Source organism: Hyaena hyaena, unplaced genomic scaffold (assembly GCF_003009895.1).
Source record: "Hyaena hyaena isolate Hyena2069 unplaced genomic scaffold, ASM300989v1 scaffold_41, whole genome shotgun sequence".
Taxonomy (NCBI): domain Eukaryota; kingdom Metazoa; phylum Chordata; class Mammalia; order Carnivora; family Hyaenidae; genus Hyaena; species Hyaena hyaena.
In genome coordinates, this window is record NW_024080673.1 from 1072872 (window position 1) to 1098581 (window position 25710).

Consider the following 25710-nt stretch of genomic DNA (forward strand, 5'->3'; position numbering starts at 1 on the left):
GTTGAAGTCGGACACTTAACCGACTGAGTCAGCCAGGTGCCTCCAGAATATTTAAAAAATTTTTAAATGTTTATTTAAAAAAAACGAGAGGGAGAGGCATGGGGGAGGGGCAGTGAGAGAGAGGTAGACACAGAATCTGAAACAGGCTTTAGGCTCTGAGGCATCGGCACAGAGCTCAGCAAGGGGCTAGAACTCGGGAACAGGGAGATCATAACCGAGGCTGAAGTCAGATGCTTAATCAACTGAGTCACCTAGGCGCCCCACCTCCCAGATTATTTTACCTGAGACATGAGATACAAAAAATTGAGGAAAACATCAAATCTTTAAAAACACACATGGGACAGGGCATGCCTGGGTGGCCCAGTCAGTTGAGCGTCTGACTTTGGCTCAGGTCATGATCTCATACATGGTTCATGAGTTCGAGACCCGCATCCAGCTCTGTGCTGACAGCTCAGAGCCTCAAGCCTGCTCTGGATTCTGTGTCTCTCTTGCTCTCTGCTCCTACCCCCTCTCAAAAATAAACCTTAAAAAATTAAAAAACAACAACAACACACATGGGACCTCTCTGTCCTATTTGAGCTGCTTCCTATAAATCTATAATAATTTCAAAGTACAAAGTTAAAAATGAAATAAAAAAAATCCCAACATATGTCCAACTTAACACATTTGGAAAATGCAGAATGGTATAAAAAGCCGTATAGGTATACAGAAATACAAGTTTATCATAACCTGAAACAAAACTATGAAGTGAGATATTGTCTTTTCTTTAAAAGTAAAAATTTTAAATCTGCTTTCCAAAAATCTTGAAAAACTAAAAGAAAAATCATTTAAGTAAAAAAGAATTCCTTTTGACAGTGTAAATGTGTATCTTTCGAAGACAAAACATTTTAAATGATAATTTCAATATATGACCATTTCAATCTACTTATAAGGCCTAAAATGTAAGTTTCTAAAAATTAAAAAAAATAAGCAAATGGTAAAATCTGTTTATTTAAAATATATTTAATTATTTACCCATTAATATCTTTTAGAAAGCACAGAGTTTAATTCACAGTAATTAAATTGCAACTAGTAACTGCTATGAATTAACAACAAAAAAAATTAAAGTCAAGTGCAGTCAAGTGCAAGTCCACTAAAAGCTGAAAAATTGTATGGCAATGAAAATTTGAAGTATACATGTGTGAGGAAAGCTTGGACAGGAAAGACAGAAAGACCTTGAGGGTAGGGTGGAAAAGTGAGCAAAATGTGGAGAGAAAAGGGAGAGGGAGGCAGAAAGACAGAGAGAGAGGCAGTCAGGGAGACCAAATAGGGTTAGAGAGGCAGGGAGAAGGCAAGGCACAGAAGAGTAAAAGGAAAGTAAGAGAGGAAGAAGGAAGCAGTAGGGGAGAAGATAGATAGAGGAAGGGGCACACTGAGAGTCGGAGACAAAGGAAAGAGAAATTCACAGAAACACCAACAGAAAGGGAGAAGGGATAGAGAAAGACAGAGAGGGAGATACAGAGACAGCTAGACAGGGAGAAGGAGACAAAAACAGAGAGGGAGATACCAGGGAAAGGGAGAGTCAAAGGAATGAAAAAAGAAAGAAAGAGAAGCAGAGGGACTGACTGATTCAGTCAAAGAGGAAGAGACCCCGAGACACCAAACAGAGATGTACAGAAATGGTAAGAGATGAAGACAAAGTGGAAAAGAACAACCGGCTGGGGGAAGGAAAGAGGAAGAGATAAGAGACAGAGAAGAGACAAATGCTTAGAAAGTCAAGCACGCACTCACACACACACACACCCACAGGGGTGGGGCAGCAGGGGGAGGCAGATAGATGCAACCAGAAACCTAAAGAAAAAAAATAATAAAAAAAGAGGTTAAGATATAAAAAAAAGTAGTGTGTGACAAAAGATGAATAAAAGCATTAGTAGGCAAGAATTCAGAATATGTGCTTTTTCCCCCCTACTTTTCAACATAAAACTTAAAAGAAACCCTGAAGCTTAAAAGAGAAATGATGAAATTCTCCTGACATTAGGTTGAAATAATGTATCTGATAAAAGACCCTAATTTTAATAATAGCTATTAATATTTTCAACATCCTAATTACTGACACAGTTGGGAATGAGAAAGAAACAAAAGAAAGAGAAGTAATGATATTCAGCATTGGATAATAAGCCATTTAGTGATTTTCCTTCTGTTTCCTCTTAAAAGAGAAGAATTACTTCTCAAGATCACAGTAATTGTTCCATACTGTGGGGGTGCTTAAAATATCACAGCAATTCCATCCAGATACTGGCAAAATTTGGCTAATCCCAGGTTGAAAGCAAGCAAAACTGTCAAAAAACGTTTCAAATGTGCCAGTTTTATACACTAATGGACATTTTTTGTTACTCAGTATCACCTATATCACCATTTATGATCCTGTTTTGAAGAATCATAAAATACCAAAGTAAATGTCAAAATCTTTTAATAGACGGTATGATGAAAAGATCGCTCTTAAAAATTACATAGTTTTATTAGCATTTGCTCTTTTCCAATGTGGTATGATTATGCTAATCACAGCTATGACAGATCTAGGTTTTGCTCTGTTATTAGCACTTTAAAAAGTATTCTATTTCTTCCCTCCAAAAAGGGTACAAAAAATTAACATTAGCTCTGAAAGTTAAGGTTCTTAGTTTCTAAATTTCCAAGAGTCTTCTCTACACTGCATTTGTTCCACAGTGAAATTTTTAAGATTCAACAAGCCATACAGCACGTCTATTTAAGATGAACCTGAAAGAGAAATCATTTTTCCAATTGACAATTTGTTCTGCTATACAGTAATAACAAGAAGCACAGACATAAACTGTTCGATCAATACAGTAGAGTTATCACAAACTTTGGGGGTGGGGGGGACAAACTTGTACCACAGCTAAGAAGTAAATGATTCCTATTACTCATTCTATCAACCTACACAAATAAATTTTTGCAAAAATAAACAAAGATCATTTTAAAACATCCTCTCATTTTGGACATGGAAAGGATTTTACCAAACATGCCCCTAGCAAAATTATGGTACTAAGTGAACATGAAAAATTCTTCATATATTTGATTACCTTTCATTATACATTTAGCAAAAAAAAAAAAAAAAAAGAGTCACATACATACCTTCATTGTACTGGTGTTTGCTTCATCATACACAGTGAATGAAAATGTACTTTCCATAGTATCTGTAAACTGATGCTCTGCATTGCTCCTCTCCAGAGCTCACCGAACACAGAGCCAGCTGATTAGCCAGGCATTGGGAGAGCGCTGCTAGAGCAGTCTAAAGCACTTGCCGAGGACTCAGAGACAATAGAAAGTCAACAGCTGTATGTTGTGATGTCAGTAACACTCTAGCCAGTCACCACCCAGAGTATCTGAAATGCATCAGAAGCTATATTGAGCTCTTCATTAGCAATTCAGAAGCAATGATGCAAAAGCCCATGAAACTGTGAATGTGCAAAGACTGTCAGGATTTTTGAGATTTCTCGCTCTGCAATTTTTTTGCAGATTCCTGACCTCTCAGATGAAAAAAGTTTAGATAATTCTATTTCTGTTTCCCTAAAAACAAAATGTAAAGAATTTATGCATAGTTAATATAACAGCTTTTTAATAATTCTGACACTTTTAGTATCACTAACACAAAGTGTATAAAATACAAAGACAATCTGCCTACAAAAGCTGACATCCCATGATAGTTTTGCATCTTCAAGCTGACTTAATTGTCATAAAGAAAGAAAATGCATTAAGAGCATAATTCCTTATTTGTTCATTTGTTTTTGCTAAAATTTAAATGAGCTGGCTTATTCTGGCAAGAGCATTACTTCTTCACACCAACAGATGGAGACAGCAAAGAACGGAGATCAGAGAACAATCCTGCCTTGTGTCAGATGCTTGCTGTCTAAATGAGCTCAAGAGGTGGACTTACAAGAAAAGGAATCAACTGAAATAAAATTAAAAAAAAAAAAAAAAAGCAGCAACCTTAACATCCAATAACTAGGAGCAGACACACAAAATATAATGAGAAAAACATAAAAGCAATTGTGTCTGCTGGGTAAAGCATCAAATAAGCAGCCAAGTGTGTGTTTTTAAAATTCTAACCACTGATTTCTGTTCTGTGATAGCTGGGTAAAGCATATGCCTGTTTCCCATCCTATGAAACAAAGATCATTCTTTCTGTTAAGCATTCAGGAATCTTGTACGGATTCTATCAGACAAGGCTTATTACCTGTACAATTGGAAGAAAAACTGCATACCAATAACCAGACATACTTCTTTTCTCTGCCACTAAAAGGTTAAAACTCTTCAAGAGTTGGTATGCCCTACAGCCTAAGAGATCAGCAGTGCACTATATATCAGCTTAGCGAACAGCAAAATAAGTCACCGACTTTTTAACTTGAAAATATTATTGCTTTTTCAAAAATAGGCTCTATTTCACCACTATAAATAGACTTAATAATAGATTTAAGTCCACAAAACCTTCCCTGACTATTCAAACAACAAAGGTGGTAAAAGCAGCTAATATCAGTGATTCTTCACTGAGAAGTTTCAGGTTAATTTAAAGTTTCTCAAAATACCTATTTCCTAAGTGCATAATCCTTTACCATGCCCTTTACTTTTTGGTATCCAGATGTGTAAGAAGCAAAAATCAAGAACTAGCCAGTTCCCCAAAACAAATATTCAAATTCCTGACTTTTCCATAAATGGTTACTGCTTTTATCAAAGGGTACAAATGATTTTTTCTCACATAAAATCTTTGTTAATTATGAGAAACATAAATTCAAGGCAGCTTTTCTTAAAAACCATAATAAAGGCTCTTGTTATGAAACAGATGGACAAACTAAAATGCAGAATAATGAAGGAACCCACTTTCACTGCGGCTAAGAAACTAAAATGAGTAGTTCTACTAGTCATAAAGATCAGGATAAATCCATTTGTAAACATGATGATAATGTTTCCAATGATTCTATTTGTCTTTTAGCTGTGGAAATTTTTAGACTTATAAATTCATATAATTCTGAATGAGTGAAAAATCATAATTAAAAATATTTTAAACTACATAGTTTCAGAAAAATTTTTGTTTATTTTTGTTGAAAGAGACAGAGTGAGTGCACACACAAGTGAGGAGGGGTGGAGAGGAAAGACAGAATCCTAAGCACATTCCACACCATCAGCGTAGAGCCTGATGCAGGGCTCAAACCTCACCAACCGTGAGATCAAGACCTGAGCTGAGATCAAGAGTATGACGCTTAACTGACTGTGCCACCCAGGCTCCACTAAACTAGACAGTTTTATGACCATTAAGTCGGTTCTGCAGGGAAAGGACATAGATGGATAATGAACCTTTCATTTAGGAACAACCTACAACTAGCTAATTAGACACAGAATCTTCAATACTTCTTTTGGATACTATACCATTAATTAGTATTAATGATACTATTACCATCAATTAGTAAGTCAGCTTTGTCTGTATCCTGTAAATGTTCAACACAAATAAATAGTGAAACAGATTTAGAAAGTTTTCTTACAATATCTTGGAAATGTACTTAAAACATGCCAACAAGGTCAGGTAACAAAGGAAACTTTCAAGACTAAGTCCTCAGTAAAAGAAATGAATTAATGAATTTAATTTTTTGCTTGCAGCTCAAGTTTCATGCTGAACTTCTTGGAATGCTCAACATCCTCTGCTGAAGCACAGAGACTCTACTGACATCGTGTTTAGCTGTAGTTAGAAGGTAAAAACATAATTCCCAACTGAATTATAGGAACTAGGGCAACTATGAGAATAACAGAAAATTTAACTGTCTAAATCGAATTACTGACATTCCTGATAAACTTTCTTAACTTTGTTGCCTTAGCTCTTACATGACTTTTTAAGTACTTTACCTTTAAAGATGAAAACATTTGAGCCTAATTCTCTAACATACTTCCTAACACATTCTAAAGAAGAACAAATGATTACCATAAACAAGGGACATTTTAGGGGAGCTAATCTTTTAGAAAGTTAACATTTTCTTAAAAATAGGAAATCAGTATTTTGCAACCAGGAGTGTAAGAACATATGCTGATAAGGACCAAGAATACACGACAAAATCCTATTGGATGAAAGACTGCTAATGAGCTAGTTATTCTTCAGTTTCTGATAACCTTTAATAACAAAGAAGAAAAGGTGTGTTTACAACCTGCAAACTCTACCTTAACTAAGATACCAAATTTAACATCACCAATAACAGGACAAGCTAACACTGTATGCCTCCTGATGTACTGCAGTAGGGGACCAAAAAAAACCAAAAAACCAAAAAACCAAAAAAACAACCCAACACACACACACACACACACACACACACACACACACACCCACACACACACAAAAACCGCTTATGCAATATTCCTTTGAAAATGTTTCATCTGAATCTAATTGTGAGGAAACAATCAGACAAATTTATACTGTGGATCATTCTACAAGACATCTAGTTGAACTCCTAATATATCAATATTATGAAAAAATAAGCAAAATTATATAAGACTAGAGGGATGTGATAATAAATGTGTTACATTTGATTGGATTCTGGATTTTCTTTTTAAGATTAAAAAAAATTTTTTTAATTTTATTTAGAGAGAGCATGGTGGGGAGGGGGGGATAGAGGCAGAGAGAGAATCTTAAGCACACTCCATGCTCAGTGCAGAGCCCAACACAGGGCTTGATCCCATAACCCTGGGATCATGACCTGAGCCGAAATCAAGAGTCAGACACTCAACCAGCCAAGTCACCCAGGACCACTGGATTCTGGACTTTCTACAAAGCTATGAAGGATATTTACAAACAATGGGACAGGGGAGGAGGGGGTCACCTGTATGGTTAGTATATGAGATAAAATTTTATCAACATTACAATTTGGAGGTGTGATAAAAATATATTAGTCAGATAGCAGCAAGAAAATGTGGCAAAATACTAAGAATTGGTAGAGCCAGAAAGCTATATGGACATTCATTATACTGTCTTTAAACTTTTTGGTATAACTTTTTCCAGCAGTTTTCCTCCCTTTTTTCTTTCTGAGGTAAAGTCTTAATCTACTGTATCTTCTTTTTTTAAATGGAATTTAACACATCTTTTAAACTATGATAATACTTTTATTAGGATTATTATATATTTTTTTACAATGTTATAAAAGGGAGGCAGGAAGATTATCATAAGGCAATAACCTATTAACAAATATAGGATATTTTCCTTTTGAAAACACTGTAATTTGAAGTAAAAATATCTCACTTTGAAGTATAAAAAAATAAGATGCAGAAGACATTATCCTGCTAAGGGATGGTTCTTTCCACTACTCCATGCTAAAGATTGTGGGTTTCTACACCTCTCTCTAGCCTCCAACACACTCCTTGTGCTGAGTTCCCAAGTGGTATTCTGTGATAGAGACCCTGGGTGATAGGCACAAGATGCCACAAGATGACCTAGGCATTTGAACCCGGGAAATTTCCTCACCTTCTTAAGATTCTGTTACTTATACTGAAAATGAAACTATAGCAACATAAAAAGAAATTCATTTCCTGTGATCTATTTTTCTCTTGAAGTCAGAAGAGCCCCTGTAATAAAAACACTTATTTCCAATAATTGTCAATAAACAACAAAAGTATAAAAATCTTGAGTCTTGGCTTGGTTAAGACACTTCTATTTATATTACATATCTTTAGCAAAACGTTTCTTTGATTTATGAAATAACAGAACTTTACACTAGCAAAAGACCTCAGGAGCACTCTTATCTAGTGCGCATCTTATGTTATAGTTCAGAGAACTAAAGCTCAGAAATGAAGTGACATGATGACTGCCTGTCATACTGTTAACTGGACAGTACTCAGCATAATCTAGTTAATTAGATTCTATAATAAGTTTCTATCATATATTACTTACAAATGGCCCAACATTACCCTGGCCTAACCTGTTGGCTTGTTTGCTCTCAGTGGTCCTGATAAATTGCAAAGGTGGATAATATAAATACAAAGGGATTACGTCCCTCATGGGATGGATTCCTTTCATCTTGGGAAACATAAAGTTCACTCCTTGATTGCTTTTCCGTATACTGTCCTAATGAGTCTCCAGCTATCTTATTACCTACATTTAGATGCCATGTAGCATTTTTTAACATATGCTAAACCAGAGATTTCCTCCCCGAAAGTGAAACCACTTTATGGCTTACGTGTTTCCTGTCCAATTAATACATATGTGCAGTTACATTATAAAAATATCTAACATACTGAATGCTTCAGTAATGATCACCTAAGGTTAATGTCAATATACTTTTATTTGTTACCAATATCAGAAAAAGGTGTCAAATATAGTATGCTGGGGAGGAGGCAGTGTGAAAATATTAAATAGAACTCATGACAAGAAACCTAAAAGAGGACATTATCCCTATTTCAAGTTGAAAAGTCAGAGGTACAAACAGATTAAGTGATTTAACCTGTGGAGTGTCAGACCCAAGATTTGAGGCTAGATTTAAATTCTACAGCCCTTACTTCTTGATTAGTACACTACTTCCTTTCTATGTAGAAATTAAGACTAAGCTAATATTGGCTCAATTATGAAAAACTTTAAAGACAAATATTAGGGGCACCTGGGTGGCTCAGTCGGTTGAGCATCCAACTTCAGCTCAGGTCATGATCTCATGGTTCATGGGTTCAAGCCCCCGTTGGGCTCTGTGCTGACAGCTAGCTCAGAGCCTGATGGCTGCTTCGAATTCTGTGTCTCCCTCTCTCTCTGACCCTCCCCTGTTCACGCTGTCTCTCTCTCTCTCTCAGAAATAAATTAAAAAAAAAAAAACACATTAATTAAAAAAACCAAACATTAGATTTTAAAATGGAAAGATTTTTAAAGAGGGATAAATCAAGAGCAGGTGGCTCTAGATTTACAAAGCACTCATCTATTATCTCATTTAATTAATTTTCCATCTGTGGAAAATTCACCGAGATAATTCGTTGTCAAAGCTTCAAGACAAAATAATTCTTTTGAATCTAAGTTGAGGATAATGAGGCCAAGAAAACTGGGAGGTTCTTATAATAATCTAGATATACGATGACTATTGTTGGAGATGGAGCACTATTTAGGGAAGAGAAATGAAGGCAGTGGAGACACTTGAAGGCAAATCTTGGCAGGTTACAGATGACTGAGGAAATGAAAGGGAGAGTTTGGCCAAGGATCACCCAAATGCTTTAAAAACTGGGTGACTGAAAGAATGTTGATGTTACTATAATAAGTAGGTCATTTGGCATGGTAAACTAGCATGGGGCAGAAAAACCATTAATTTCTTATCATTGTAAGCTCACTCCCACCAAAATTAAACAAATCACCAAGTGAGCAAATAAGCCTAATCATTCTCTTTAACTCAACATGACATATAGAAAAGATTCCAGAGTAGTAAGAAAGGACTGAAATATTCCACAGATAGTGAGACAAACTGCATCAGTACTTCACAACCAATGGGGTAAACCAAAGCGCCAGCCTCATAGACCTTCATAGATAATTACAGAAATAAGTTATCAAAAACAGTTTAAGGTAAAGCTAAATGTTCCATAGGTGGGAAATGGATTCACGACTTTAAGGCAGAATTCATGAGCGTTTCCCAGATATGGATCTAATGGCAAACAGGACAAACTCTGCCCTCAAGGGTCTTACAACCTGCTTTTTAAATATTTTTGGGTTCCACTGTATTACCATTATTTCTTTCCTGCTTTGATTTCCCCAAGAAGCTTCTAACGGGTCTCTCTAGCCTTTAAAATGGCCATGCCCTTTTTCAATATATTCTGTACACCACAGATAGGGTGGCAAATGCCACAACATGTCAACTAAATGATGCAATGGAGGCATCTAAAGGTGGCAGTGAAGGCTGGTCTCGAAGGATCATGGATCAAGGAATGTGTTATAGAGGAAGTAACATTAAGCTATCATTTGAAGGAATCTGTCAGGCAAAGACGTCAGAGAAAAGTAGGATTTGGGGGAGAACAAACAATATGAGCAAGAGCCAAAAGGCATAGGATGAATGAACTTGGTGAACTGACAGTGGCTCAGAAAGGCAAGGACCTCAAGCTCAAGGAAGGGTAATTGAAAATGAGGCTGAAGATGTAAATCGGAGTAAAACAGGCTAGGCCTTGTGAGTGAAGTTTAAGAGCTACAACTTTCCCTCAGACTAATTAGGGAGACAATGAAGACAATCAGGTTAGGGTCTTGAACAGATTTTTCAATTAAGGGTAACTGAAAGGGTAATCGTTGATGCTAAATAAATGGATGAGTCCTCTAAAACAGAGTATAAACAGAGAATTAGCAAGGAGTTGAAGGTTGACCCCTGGGGAACAAAAATAAATTCTATGTGGACCAAGTTTCAATAACACCGCAACAAAAATATTAATAAATACATGTATCTTGTGAATCTATTCAGGCTCGTTTCAAATAAGGAGAGTTCTGACAGCAAAGGTTACTATGTTGTTAAAATTTATCTGGTTTCTGAGTTTGGGTAAAAAGAATTCAGGTACCAGAAGGTACCTTTATCTCAAGCCCTTATCTGTCTTTAAAAATGTTGTATTTGGAAATAAATTTTAGAATTGTAGAAAAATTGTAAAAATAGAGTACTTGTATACACTTCATTCAACTTCTTCTAATGGTAACATGTTACATAATTATATTACAATTACTCAAATCAGAGAATTAACATTGATAGGACTAATCTGATCTTATTCAATTTTTTTAAGCAAATGAATTCTCCAGTTCAATAATAGTGTTTTAATATCTTTTCCTAATCTAGGATCTAATCTAGGATCTCACATTGCATTTAGTGGCCATGTCTGCTTACTTTCCTGCAACTGTGACAGTTCCTCAGATTTGGTCTTTCATGACCTTGAACTACTTTGAAGCACCCTAGTCTGTTCTTTTATAGAAAGCCAATTTAGGTTTTCCTTGCTGTCTCATCAGAAATTAGATTAAGATTATGCATTTTTTTGCAAGAATACCTCAGAAATGAAATTATACCCTTCTCAATTCATCATTATCAGGGTGTACATAATGTTGCTATGTATTATAACTGGTGATTTTTATTTTGATTACTTGATTACAGTCATGTCTGTCATGTTTTTCCTATACAGTTACTATTTTCCCCTTTGTAATTACTAAGTATCTTGTGGAGGAGGTGTTCTGTAACTTTGAAAATATCATGTTTCCATCATAATTTTGCTAATTTTAGCATCCATGATACTTCTTGTATGCAATAGTTATCAGAATGCAGTTTACCTAAAGGTGATTTTCATTTCCCTCTTCTAAGCTTACTGGAATTCCAATGTAAGAAAGCACTGTCCCTTCTCCCCCTTTATTTATGTATTTATTAATATGTATGAATATCTGAATATGTATTTTATTCTGTGGGTTATAATCCAATACCTGCATTTTAAAAATTACTTTCTGGTATCACATGATGTTCCAGGCTCATCTTGTATTTTCCGGGTCCCAGCCTCAGACAAAACCATTTTTCCAAGGATCCATGTTTCCTTTTTCTGGAAATGGTATTTAAAGACGATCCGGGCATTCATTTGGTCACTGTGATTAGTGTCTCAGGGCTCTTTGAACCTCTCAAGAGAGAACTGGGACATACACATTCATACATTTATATTTACTTCTGTATATATCTGTGTATATATATTTAATTGTGGTTTCATATGGATACGTCCAACTCCAGTGAAAAACATGATTCATTCTAGACTATTCCTTTCACTATTTATGAGTGCTTCATCCAAGTCAGAAACTGTACTTTTCATGATCTATGACATATTCACTTAGTTGTTCAAACTCAGTATACACAAGATAGTTTCAGAACTCCTAGGGGCTCCTGGGTGGCTCAGTCGCGTAAGCGTCCGACTTCGGCTCAGGTCATGATCTCACGGTTCGTGGGTTCGAGCCCCGCATCGGGCTCTATGCTGACAGCTCAGAGCCTGGAGCCTGTTTCGGATTCTGTGTCTCCTTCTCTCTCCCTCTCCCCTGCTCACGCTCTGTCTCTGTCTCAAAAATAAACAAACATTAAAAAAAAAACTCCTAATCAGTACCTCTGTAAGAAACACATTTACTAAACAGCACATTGTTCTTTTTGTCTTCAGAGTACATAATCAAAGTACTCTTTTCCAAAGTTACTTAGTTCCTTTCTTCCCTACTCATGTCAATATATTTATTTTATTCATTTCTAATATAGTTAGGTTCATTGCTAGGATTTGTATTCCATTCTGGAATCCGTACTCCCCTGCCTGCCCAAACACACACACACACACACACACGGTTAATTTTTATTTTTGGAGGGCAGGTGAAAAATTATCAGTCCTAAGAGTCAAAGTTATAAAAACCTTTCTACCTCATTCCCACCATTCCCTATAGGAAACCAATTTCATTAGTTTTTGGTTTGTCATTCTTATATTTCTTTTTGCACAAATAAGCAAATACATGTATATACATCTTCCTCCTTACACAAAGAATAGCATAGTATACAGATACTTACTTTTGTACTTTATTTTTTTTTTCATGTAACTGCAGCATGACAGTTCACAGATATTCCTCACTCTTTCTTACAGCTGCCTAGTACTCTATTGTGTGACTGCACCATAAATGATTCATTCTCCTGTGCGGACATTTCAATTTCCTGCAACTACAAACACTCCTAAAATTTGTGCATATGGAAGAGTTATTTTCAGAGATTCCTACAAGTGGGATTGTTGGGTTAAATGTGCATGGGTATTTACTAGGGACTGCGAGTTGCCTTCCAGAGGAAGGCTATGCCCGTCTGCATTTCCACCAGCAGAATATAATAAGGATGCCCATTTTCCCAACAGTCTTACAAGAGAATGTGCTGTATTGTTTTACATTTTCATCAATCTGATCAATAAGAAATGTTATCTCAATGCTGTTTTAATTTGTATTTTTCTAAATTTAGTGAGATTAAACTTAAAAAATTTTTTTAATGTTTTATTTCTGAGAGAGAGAGAGAGAGAGAGAGAGCGAGCGAGCGAGCGTGAGCAGGAGAGGGTCAGAGAGAGAGGCAGACGCAGAATCTGAAACTGGCTCAAGTCTGAGCTAGCTGTCAGCACAGAGCCCGACGGGGGCTCAAACCGACGAACTGTGAGATCATGACCTGAGGTGAAGTCGGACACTTAACTGACTGAGCCACCCACATGCCCCATAAACTTTTTTTTTAAATTTAAGGATATTTACACTGCTTGTGAGTTGTCTTTTTAGGTCTTTCCTCCATCTTTCTGTCATGTCTTTGATCCTTTGTCTCTCAAACACATGTAGATACATACTATTTTCGCTTTAATTATTAAGAGTTCTTTACTAGCCTTTTGCCTGTGATATATGTTGACGATATTTTCTCCTAGTTTTTCAACTCTTCTCATTGTGGTTTTTGAAATCCAAAATTTTCTTATTTTTATGAAGTCAAATCTATCAATCTTTTAATGCTTTTGGACTTCTGAGTCATAGCAAACAAGTCTTTCTTTCCATACACCACAGGTAAACAAGAAAATCCCATGTTTCTTCTAGTACTTGTATGATCTCTGTCTTGGTGTTTATCTCTTTTGAAAAGTGTATCAGTGAATTGTATTATTATTTTGGTAACGCTTTATTGATTTATAATTCATATACTATACAGTTCACCCATTTAAAGTATCTAATTCAATGGTTTTCGGTACATTCAGAGTTGTACAACCACCACCATTAACAGCTTTATAACATTTTCATCACCTCAAAGACAAACACTGTACCTTTTAACAGGCACTCCACTTTACCCCAAATTCCCTCAACCCTTGGCAACCACTCACCTACTCTCTGTTGCTATAATTTGCCTGTTATGGACATTTCACATAAACAGATTAATAATATAATCTTTTACTAACTGTCTTCTTTCACTTAGTATTTTCAAGATTCTTTCATGTGATACCATGTAAGTATCAACACTTTCTATTGCCATATAACATTTCATTGTATGGAATAGATTACATTTTGCTTACCCATTTATCAACGGAGACATTTGTGTTGTTTCTACTTTTTGGATATTATGAATAATGCTAGGAGCATCTGTATAAACACCTTGACATTCAATTTATCCCTGTGCAAAATGATCTAATTTTATCTTTCCAAACAGCTACCCAGATATCCTAATAGCACTTACTAAAAAGTCCTTCTCTACCTATAAGATGAAATGTCCCCTTTATTATTTCCACTTGCATCTTGTTTTTTCCTGGGCTTCCTATTCGATTGCTCAATTTTATTCATGTGGCAGTAGGACATTTTTTAATTATAGAAGTTTTATGATAGTACATGTTTTAATGTCTGGTAGGGGAAGTCCCTCCTGGCATTCCCACCCTCCCCCTTGTTCCGTCTCTTCCTGGCTATTCTTTGTTTGTTTTTCCATATAACTGAGTACTGATGTGTCTATTTTCATTTTTAAAAAGCTTCTTGGGGCGCCTGGGTGGCTCAGTTGGTTAAGGGTCTGACTTCGGCTCAGGTTATGATCTCGTGGTTCATGGGTTTGAGCCCCACATTGGGCTCTGTGCTGACAGCTCAGAGCCTGGAGCCTGCTTTGGATTCTGTGTCTCCCTCTCTCTATGCCCCTCTCCCACTCCCCCCCCCTCTCAAAAATGAATAAAAAAAGTTTCTTGGTACTTTCCCTGGGGCCGCATTAAATTTAGAAAGTAAGAAGAATTGACATAATGTATTCATCCTATTCAAGTCTACCACTATGACCTTCAAAAATGTTAAGAAATTATTCTCATACAGGTTTTGTACATTTTTAAAAACACTTATTCTTCAGTATCTTCTTTGTTGTTATTGAAAATGAGGATTTCACTACCATTATGATCACTAATTGGCTACTGTCTGTGTATATGAGGCCAATTTTATATAATGCTACCTCACTTAATTGTTTACTGTTTTAGTTTTACCTGTGATCCCTGATGGTTTTGTAGCTATTTTTTTGCATTTAAAATGCAAATAGAATTTTGCTTCTTTACCCATTCTCATGCCTCTGATAAACTTCTTATCCAATTATGTTTGTTAATATTTCTACTATGGTGTTGAAATTTAGTGGAGATAGCGGGCACTCACCTGGTTTTCATGTATTGTGGAAATACCACTACTATTTTTCATTATATAAACTTTCTGGCTTTAGGACTAAGGATTTTTTTTTTTAATTTAGAAAAGAATCCTGTAATTTCTATTTCCTTGAGTGGGAATGTGTGTTTCATATTTTTATTATGAATAGGTAAATTTTTAAAAACAATTATTTATTTTTATTTATTTTTTAAACCTTAAGGAGGGTCCATGCTCAGCACTGAGCCCGACATGGGGCTCAATCCCATGACCCTGAGATCATGAAATGAGCTGAAATCAATAGTCAGAGGCTTAACTGACTGAGCTACCCAAGCACCCCATGAACTTTTTTCTGAGGCTTTTTCAGTATCAATGGAGATAAAGGATTTTTCTTCCCAAATTATTAACATGGAATGTCATATTAATAGATATCCTAATACTGAACCATCTCTGCATTACTGAAATAAAACTCACAGGATCATGGCAGATTACCTAATAATAATTATATTATTTAGTATTTTTGTTTCGATATTCACAAGGGGTATTGGCTTATAGTACTTTTCTTTTTATTTTGTACTGTTCTCATCAGGTTAAAAACCAATCCATCTGCTCCATAAAAGGAATTAGGAAGTTTTCTATAATTTTCAGTGCTCAGGAACAATTTACATAGCAGTGCAAATAAAATGGTCTTTGAAGGTTCAGTAGAAACCCTCTATGAAACTTGGCTGATGCTTTTTTATTGGGGTAATTTAATAACATTCTTTATTTCTTCTGTGAAAACTAGTCTGTTTAAAATTTCTCACTTAATTTTGGTAATCTGTATTTCCTCAGGATATTATTCGTCTAGGTCTTATTAATTGCTGTGAGGCTTAAGTAGTCTCTTATGAAATTTAAATTAAAAAAAATTGCTTTCAATGGTTGTTTTCACCCTTATTTTACATATTTTTGCTTTATTCTTCTACAAATCAAGTTAGCTAATAATATCTATTTTGGCAATTAAAAATTCATAATATAGATTAATTAGGTCCACTGTTTTTCTATTCTCTACCTCATTAACTTCTACTTTTATCTTTGTTATTTCCTTCCTGTACTCTCTTCAGGTTTACTCTGCTATTGTTTTATTAGAATTTGTTTTGAGCTGCAAAGTGAATTTACTTGTTTCTATTTTTATAGATAAATCTGTCTAGTGCAATGAATTTTCATCTGAACACTATTTTATTGGGATTATTTATAGATACCTATTTTAATGGTGCTCTCTTCAGGCATTATTACAAATTCCAGATACCTCAGACAACTGTTTTGTTCTGGGAAGAGAAGTTGATCATGAATCCTGCAGTTTTGTGGTTCTCTGTTCTTGTGGATTCTGAATTTCCTGCTTTTCTTTTACTGTTTCTTCACCACCCAACTGCCAAAGAAGGCATCTCCCTTATGTGCCTTTTTTGCTCCAGTGAAGCTAGACATTTTGAAAGCTGTCTCTCCAAGCTGTATGTATTTTTAAGTCCCTTCTCTACTCTGATGTGAATCCACTTTTTTTAAAAGAATTTTTAGGGTGCATTCAGCCTTTCTGGCTGTTTAGATCAAGCTTAGCTTCCCTCTCCATTTTGCTCTGTACCTTTTTTTTGGGCTTTGCTTGCCACAAAAGTTGTGTGGCAGGCAAGAATAGAGTGAGTAGGAGAGTTCATATGCTTGATTTGGCTTTTTTTTTTTACTTCAAATTATTTTGAGGCTTAAATTTCTCAAATTATGCTATGTCTTGAAGTTTTGTATATTTTTATTCTTATTCTATATTTTTTCCAAGGAAAATTGGAAGATATTAGATGGCCACCAATGTCTTCAGGGGAAGCCCTCCTGACCTTTATTTTTTCTAACACCTTTACTGAGGCAGAATTCACATACCCTATTACTTGCCCATTTAAAGTGTACATTTCAATAGTTTTTAGTATATTCATAGAATTGTGTAACTGTCACCACAATCAACTTTATAATATTTTCATCACCATAAAGAAATCCTGTATGGTTTAACTATTATCTCCTAATCCATGCAACCCCCATCCAGCCCTAGATAACCAGTAATTTATTGTCCATAGATATCCCTGTTGTGGGATTTCATTTTCATATGAATTGTCATTTGTAGTTGATAGACATTTTGGGTGTTTCCATCTTTTAGCTATCATGAGCATGTTACTAATGAACATTCATGTACAAGTTTTTTTGTGTAGATACAGGCTTTCATTTCTATCAGCTATATACCTAGGAGTCTAATTGGTGGGTCAAATGATAGCTCTACTTTCCCAAGTGGCTGTACAGTTTTACATTCCCACTAGCAGTGTAGGAGGGTTTAATATCTCTCTGTCCTTGCCAACTATTGCCATCTATTATCTGCATTTTTGATTAGAGCCATCTTAGTGGGTATAAAGTGCTATCTCAATGTGCTTTTAATGTGAAGTTTCCTTGATGGCTAATGATGTTGGCTGGGTACCTTGCCATGTGCTTACTAGCCATAGGTATAGCCTCTTTGGAAAAATATCTATTCAGATCATTTGCCCACTTAAAAATTAGGCTATGTGTCTACTACGGAGTTGTAAGAGTTCTTTATATCCATTTTCCATATATAATATGGAATATTTTATCCTTTTCTATAGTTTTTTTTCACTTTTTCAACGATGTCCTGTGAAATACAGAACTTTTGAGCAAAATCCAATTTATCTGTATTTGACATATTTGAAAAACAATTACCAACAAACATTTTATACTCCTCATTAAGTAAAAATATGTATTCATTCTAGGAATTCTGGTAGTTCTGGTAGTATGGACATGTGTTAAAGAGCAAGGTTATATTGACTTTTCTGAGGGAGTAGAAAGGCAGTTTTTGATAAACTCATTACCTAAGCAAGTCTTCCTAAGTAAATCTGGCCCCAAAAGACACATACATCAAAAACAGTTTTGAAAAGAGACAGCAAAGCCTAATCAAAGACCAAAGGACCTAGAATAATGAAAATGCACGTCTGATGCCATGCAAGAGCAATAAAACCTCTGGCAATACGGGTGAAAAGCTTTACTGTCTATCTTAACATCAATGTCTGAGAATTACTTCATTTCTTTCCCCCTTATGCTCATTTCTACAATTTTGGGAGAGCTACAAAGCTGTAAGGGGAAAATGATTCTTTCCCTAGGTGTGTGATAGAGGATATAATCAATTAAAGTTTTATTTTGCAAAGAAGTTTTCTGTCCATTTGGGTACATGAACCAGTTTTCCCAGGGTATATCATCCCCTTCTTAACTAACAAAATTAAGTCATACAAAATAAATTTTCGAGAGGCTGAAGGTAACCAGGTAAAATGCAGCCATCTAATCACTTAACCACAAAAGATCGGTTTTTTTTTTGTTGTTGTTGTTGTTTTTTGCCAAGCATATGGGTCAAGGTACTATTTGCTTATATATTACTAAATTATAGAGACACTTTAGAAAATGCTTTATGACACAATCACCATCCAGATCGCTAAACTTGTGTATTAAATAATACAATTAATCCAGAGATCAACTGGTGGAGCACAAACTTGAATGGCAGAGAAAAAAGATAATTTAGTTGCTTACATTTTAAAATGATTCATCTCAAATACCTTACTAAATGAAAAAGTTATTGATAATCAACAGATTCAAATTTATTAGCTCAAGAACAGATTCCTCTAATTCTTGGACAGAAACAAGAAAAGGACCATGATGAGCTAACCCTTAAAAAGGGTTTACTATGTAACAAGCAGGTTCTAAGAATTCCCTATGAGAGGCAAGTAGTAGAAGGATCTTTATTTTAGAGAAAAGTCTAGTAAGTAGGTTTAGGTTACCAAGGTCATACAACCAGTGGGTGGTAAAGCAAGGATTTGAAATGAGTACTCTGTCTTTGGAGTCCATGTGCTTAATCACTTTGATAGATCACCTATTCACCTGTGATAGTATAATTTTTAAATAGTCTTCTACAGATATGAACAGACACTTCTCCAAAGAGGACATCCAGATGGACAACAGACACATGAAATGATGCTCAGCATCCTTCCTCATCAGGGAAATACAAATCAAAACCACACTGAGATACCGCCTCACAACAGTCAGAGTGGTGAAAATGAACAAATCACAGAACCCTAGATGCTGGCGAGGATGTGGAGAAACGGGCACCCTCCCACACTGTTGGTGGGAATGTAAACTGGTGTAGACCCTCTGGAAAACAGTGTGGAGGTTCCTCAAAAAATTAACAACAGAACTCCCCTATGACCCAGCAACAGCACTGCTAGGGATTTCCCCAAGGGATACAGGAGTGCTGATGCATAGGAGCACATGTACCCCAATGTTCATAGCAGCACTCTCAACAATATCTAAAACATGGAAAGAGCCTAAGTGTCCATCCACGGACGAATGGATCAAGAAGATGTGGTTTATCTATACGATGGAATACTACATGGCAATGAGAAAAAATGAAATCTGGCCATGTGTAGCAACATGGATGGACCTTGAGGGTGTTATGCTGAGCGAAATAAGTCAGGCAGAGAAAGAAACACACCATATGATTGCACGTATAGGAGGAACTTAACGGAGGACCAAGGGGGAGAAGAATGGAGGAAATAGTGGGGGAGAGGGACACAGGCAAACCATGAAAGACTCTTGAATACTGAGAACAAACTGAGGACTGATGGGTGGTGGGTGGGTGGGGGAGATGTGCATGGAGGAGGGCACTTGTTGAGATGAGCACTGGGTGTTATATGGAAACCAAGTTGACAATAAACTATTTGTAAAAAATTTAAAAAAAATAAAATTACTGGGTTAAAAAATAAAACTTGCTTTTGCATATGGTAAAAAAAATTAAAAAAAAAAAAATAGTCTTCTACATTCTTAATTGGTTTAATTGGCAAACATTACCCTCTCCTCTTATTTCTTTTTGTCAAATAGAGTAGGGCAAGTTTGGTCCATCCACTCTAGAATATAAAGTCAGTAAAAATGAAAAGAAACAAACAAAACCCCACAACACGGCATCCGTGGTAAAATTTGCAGAACTTGGTAAGTGACTGGATTGGGGGAGATAGAGATATAAACGTAATGCTAAAGTTTCCGGCTTGAGTAACTGGTTTTATAGAGTTGAGGTTTGTTAAGATCATGATTCCTTGGGGTAGAGGGGGAGCAAGTAGTCTTCCCTTTGCTGTCCCTTAGCACATTCTTTGGTTTTCACAGCAGAGAAATCCCAGAACTGAACTGTCAGACCTCTTATCCTGAGCTGGTTCCCTATGTGGAAATTGTTCTCTTAGCAACAAGGTGGTATCTCCTTATCTTCTCATCCCTTTCTTCTAACAGGGGACCAATATTCTCTCTGAATAAGGGCTCTTTTAAAAAGTGAAAAAAGAGAGAAAAAAAAAAAAGACAAGAAACTATATCCAGAAATAAACCCTGAGATGAGACCAGTAGATGATTCTTCGGCATGGTTTAGCCATCAATGAGAAGGAGTTGTTATGAATACCATGTCAGTTTAGACATTTAATTAAAAATAAAAAGGATTAACTTAATTTTTTTAAGAGAAGAAATAATAGCTATATTTTGATATACTTGGGGACACTATGCCCTGCTAGTGTCATAAGTTTTACCATTCTTGGCAGTACTTCAGGTGACAGTGAGCCCCTAACCCTCTCCCTGCAGTAACAGAAAGATTACATTGTATGGGTCACAAGAAAAGCTTGTGTATGATCATGCGTATACACACTATAATTATCTATCTCTGGGAATAAATCAAGTCACTGTAAATATGACTCCGGAGTTTAACAGCACCTAAAGTCTAGGAGTGAGTACTCACTGACATTGAGCCATAGCTGGATCAAGTCTATAAAAAGAAGCAGGACTGCTAGGCAATAGCAGGGATTACCAGACAATGGGCTGCAGATCACTGAGACACCGCTGAGTTAAATCAAGATCTAGATCTCAAGCATGTCATTACTGACTTTTCTGAAATTAAAAATAAATTCTTTCATACTTTAGAAAGCTGAGAAAGTCATCTTGAAAACAAGTACTAGAGCCAGGAGTGCCAATACCAATAGGAGAGAAATATTTTGCCCTGGCCTACAGATTTGATTGTTTCCTTCCCTACAACAGGTATATTCTTTTTTTTTTTTTTTGTTAATGTTTTATTTATATCTGAGAGAGAGAGAGAGAGAGAGAGAGAGAGAGACAGCATGAGCAGGGTGGGGGTGGGGGTCAGAGAGAGAGGGAGACACAGAATCCGAATCAAGCTCCAGGCTCTGAGCTGTCAGCACAGAGCCCAACGCAGGGCTCGAACCCACCAACCATGAGGTCATGACCTGAGCTGAAGTTAGACACTTAACCAACTGAGCCACCCAGGTGCCCCACAACAGGTATATTCTTATAAGAACATCCAACCAACCACCATGCTCACCAAACAACGTTCTAATTAGAATCTGGCTAGCCCGTGCAGGTTGGCCTGGAGAAAATGCATGGGTAATGCTGACTGAAGCAGGACTCAACTTTCATAGTCAATTAATAATCTGACAGCTAGATTTATTAATTCTTTATAAACTTTATTAACATATATGTCCTGCGTTTTTGCTTTACTTTATGTGAGTAAAGTAAAACAAAAACAAAATTTTTAATTTTCCAAAGCTGAGGTCCCAACACTAGCATTGTGTAAATCCACCAACATAAATGGCATTTTGTGAGGTCTGTTGGCAGTACCACTCTTATCCCTGATTTATGCTCTTTCTACAGAGGGAACAGGTAAATAAGCATCAAGAGCTTTACACATATCCTAGGTCAGTATTCCAAAGCAACTGCCCAGTTTACAAAGAAAGAAAAAAGAAATCTAGTATTCTACTTCCTTAAATAGTGATTCCAGCTCAGGGAGAGTAGATGTTGAGAAGAACCTTTCAGATAAAATGAAATTCAAGAGTGATACGTGAATCATAAATTATTTAAGAAAGTGTTCAATTTCACTATATGTATATCCGCAATTAAATTTCATGGCCCAAGAGAGTAATTTAATCTTACTGATAATCTGCAAAAAACTTCAGTTAGCCCTGTATAATTTCTGATAAAATATATTTAATAATTATTATTAAAGGCTATATTTAATTTTGCCAAAAACAAAGAAAAAGATGGACATACCCATGAAAAGTAAGCAAAGAAATAAAGGGGTTTTTCACAGAAAAGAAATTAAAGATTTTTGATTAAAGCAAAGCAATTCTAGAAAATAGTACTTTTCATTGGAAAGGAAAGAAAAATACTGTAGCAAGTGCAAGGAGAGCCCAGAAAAATGGGAACTTTCATACACTGTTGTGAGTGAGAAGTGGTCCAAAAGCTTTGGAGGTCAAATTTAGCAGTATATATCAAAAGTCTTAACTGAATATACTCTCTGATCCAGGAAGACTAGAGGAATTTTATCCTTAAGAAAAAATTACGGGCACCTGGGTGGCTCAATTGGTTAAGCGTCCGGCTTTGGCTCAGGTCATGATCTCATGGTTCATGGGTTTGAGCCCCGCATCAGGCTCTGTGCTGACAGCCAGCTCAGAGCCTTGAGCCTGTTTCAGATTCTGTGTCTCCCTCTCTCTCTGACCCTCCTCTGCTCATGCTGTCTCTCTCTCTCTGAAATAAATAAAATATTAAAAAAAAAAAAAGAAAAAATTACAACATATATCACAGTATAGTTAAAAAAAACCCCCAAAAATGTAAACACTAGACAACTGCTGGGCAAATGTCAATACACTTAACAAGCTGCAGAAATTCCTTTACTGGCAGCCTAGATGATGGTGCTATATATATAGGTGAAAGAAAAAAAAAAAAGACCACAAAATAATAGGCATAAAATGATGTGATTCTTTGTTAAAATAAAAAAAAATTACTTACTAATTTAGTGGTAACTATTTGACAAGGAAATGCAAAAAATATATTTTCTAAAGTCTGGAAGGATACATACTAAATGTTTTTTTTTTTTTTTTTTTTTTTACGAATAGTTTATTGTCAAATTAGTTTCCACATAACACCCAGTGCTCATCCCCACGAGTGCCCTCCTCCATGCCCATCTCCCCCTTCCCCCTACATCCATCAGTTCTCAGTTTTTGTCAGCATTCAAGAGTCTCTCATGGTTTGCCTCTCTCCCTTTCCCCGACCATTTCCGCCCTTCTTCTCCCTCTTGTTCCTCAGTTAAGTTCCTCCGAATCCTCCTATACGTGCAAACATATGATATTTGTCCTTCTCTGCCTGACTTATTTCACTCAGCATAACACCCTCAAGGTCCATCCGTGTTGCTACACATGACCAGATTTCATTGTTTCTCNAGAGAGAGAGAGAGAGAGACAGCGTGAGCAGGGGAGGGTCAGAGAGAGAGGGAGATACAGACTCTGAAATAGGCTCCAAGCTCTGAGCTGGCAGTCAGCACAGAGCCCGACGCGGGGCTCGAACCCACGAACCGCGAGATCATGACCTAAGCGAAGGTCGGACGCCCAACCGACTAAGCCACCCAGGCGCCCCAAATCACATCTTCTTGATCCAATCGTCTGTTAATGGACACTTAGGCTCTTTCCAGATACATACTAAATGTTAATAATGGTTTTCTCTGGATGATAGTTTTAGTGCTTAGTTTTCATTCTTTTTGTTTATATTTTCTATGTCTTCTTAAATGTGTATTAGGTAATTGTTTATATAAAAATATTAATAAAAACCTATATGCTATTATCTATACTTGTGGGAAATGTGACTCTTACAGACTTACCTTATTGTCCTCTCAAAAATACGCTCGCTGCACATAGTAAGCAACTGTCCATAACTACATTACTGCTGAAGTAGAGATACAAAATATATAGGAAAACACATAATAAAGAGCCAAGCTGTAAGCATTAAAAAAAAGCTAGTTCTATGTAGCTAGCTGACTTTTAGTGACTGGTCTTTGTTCTCTGTCCCAGGGTTATAAAAGTATTCCACTCCGCCATGGGTACTTTCTCCACCCAGGCTCAGTTTATTTTAAAAAGTTATGGCTAACATTTATTGAGTGCTGAAAAGGTAACTGTTATGATTTTATATCAATTACCTTGCCCCCAATTTAAGATAGCTAACAAAGTGCCAAAGAGTATATCATAAAATCACTCTCATGGGCAGGAAGACATATATTAACTATCAAAACAGCTAATACAGATACCCGATTAAGGATTAATTTGAGTCTGAGTGTTAAAAGCAGCAAGGGCAAACGGACAAGACAGATATGCAGTTCTCATTCTCAGAAAATGAGAGGGGCATGTGGGTGGCTCAGTCAGTTGAGCGTCCAACTTCGACTCAGGTCATGATCTCGCGGTTTGTGGGTTTGAGCCCCGCAGCGGGCTTTGTGCTGACAGCCAGCTCAGAGCCTGGGGCCTGCTTCGGATTCTGTGTCTCGCTCTCTCTCTGACCCTCCCCTGCTCACTCTGTCTTGGTCTCTCTCTCAGAAATTAAAAAAAAAAAAGAAAAAAGAAAAGAAAGAAAATGAGAAAATATGCCAAATTCTTCAGAATAGATAGAATTTTTCTTTCTTTAAATTAAAAAGCAATTCCAATTCATCCTGTGGACTACTTGCTGTTGTAAGAGATAAATGAAGGAATCAAGTTATCAGCAAAATTAACCAAAACACTTGAATACAAGATAATTCTGCCAATCACTGCCGTAAGAGGATGACAGAGAGCATATGTGTTTTACAGGGCAATATGTGTAAAGTGGTATATGTGGTCAACCTAGTCATCAATCTAATAATAGCAAGTGGTAAGGGAAGAACTAAAAGGAAGGAAGAGCTTATTCATTTCCACAATTAAATAAAATGAAGAGTGAACACTTACTGCAGTTGAAACAGGAAGTATATTTTTCCTAAAGCTGAATTTGTCTAGGCCAGACAAGGTTTACTAAACATACTTGGCTTTGAAAAGATACATGCTAAACGTACAGGACTAAAGTTGAGATAAAAAGGTGAAAACACTTAGTCACTTAAAATCTCAACTGTTAAAATGTTCAGGTAATCTTCAGGAACCTGAAGGTAAATAAATTTGAAATGGAAAGTTTTATGAAACTAAGGAGATGAAATTTTTCAAAAGCCTAGATATTGGTAAGTGATCTCCCAATTTTCAAAAAATGGTATATAAAAACTGCTAAATCTGAGGTCAATCTCCAACAAAACTGTAGACAATTACTAGAAGAAAATCATCTAAAAAAAATAGAAGAAAACAACACATGATCTCTAATTACTAAGAACTGGCATGGGCAGAGTAAATCGTATAATAATAACCATGTTTCTTCGATAAAGTACTATAGTAGACTATATTCCTCAGGATTTAAAAAAAGTTAATGACCAAATATGCTATGGAAACTTTGGTGATGATGTTGAAAGACAGCTAGAAAGATCAAATAGAAATGCTAATATTCACTTTTGGACTAAGTGTTTAAAGCTTACAAACTTTAAAAATCTGGTATTTCAGACGTTCCCTAACCCTGGATGTTCATATGCCTTATTTCCACAAACAGCCAGTAGGCAGCCTCTATGACAATAAAGAAAGAAAACTAATAAAAGATGAATTTCATTATAAACACTT

The 25710-nt window shown here is 36.1% G+C and overlaps 1 protein-coding gene across 9 annotated transcripts in view; it reads right to left on the reverse strand.

Annotated features, from left to right (window-relative positions):
* Positions 1-25710, reverse strand: part of R3HDM1 (R3H domain containing 1) — a 205841-nt gene that overhangs the window by 140988 nt on the left and 39143 nt on the right. The window contains exon 1 of one of the 9 annotated variants that reach the window (XM_039229930.1): positions 3130-3147. The exons of the other annotated variants lie outside the window; for them this stretch is intronic. The gene's annotated coding sequence lies outside the window, so the exon portion shown is untranslated. Of the gene's footprint in view, positions 1-3129; positions 3148-25710 lie in introns of those variants that run through there. 9 annotated transcript variants of the gene reach the window in all.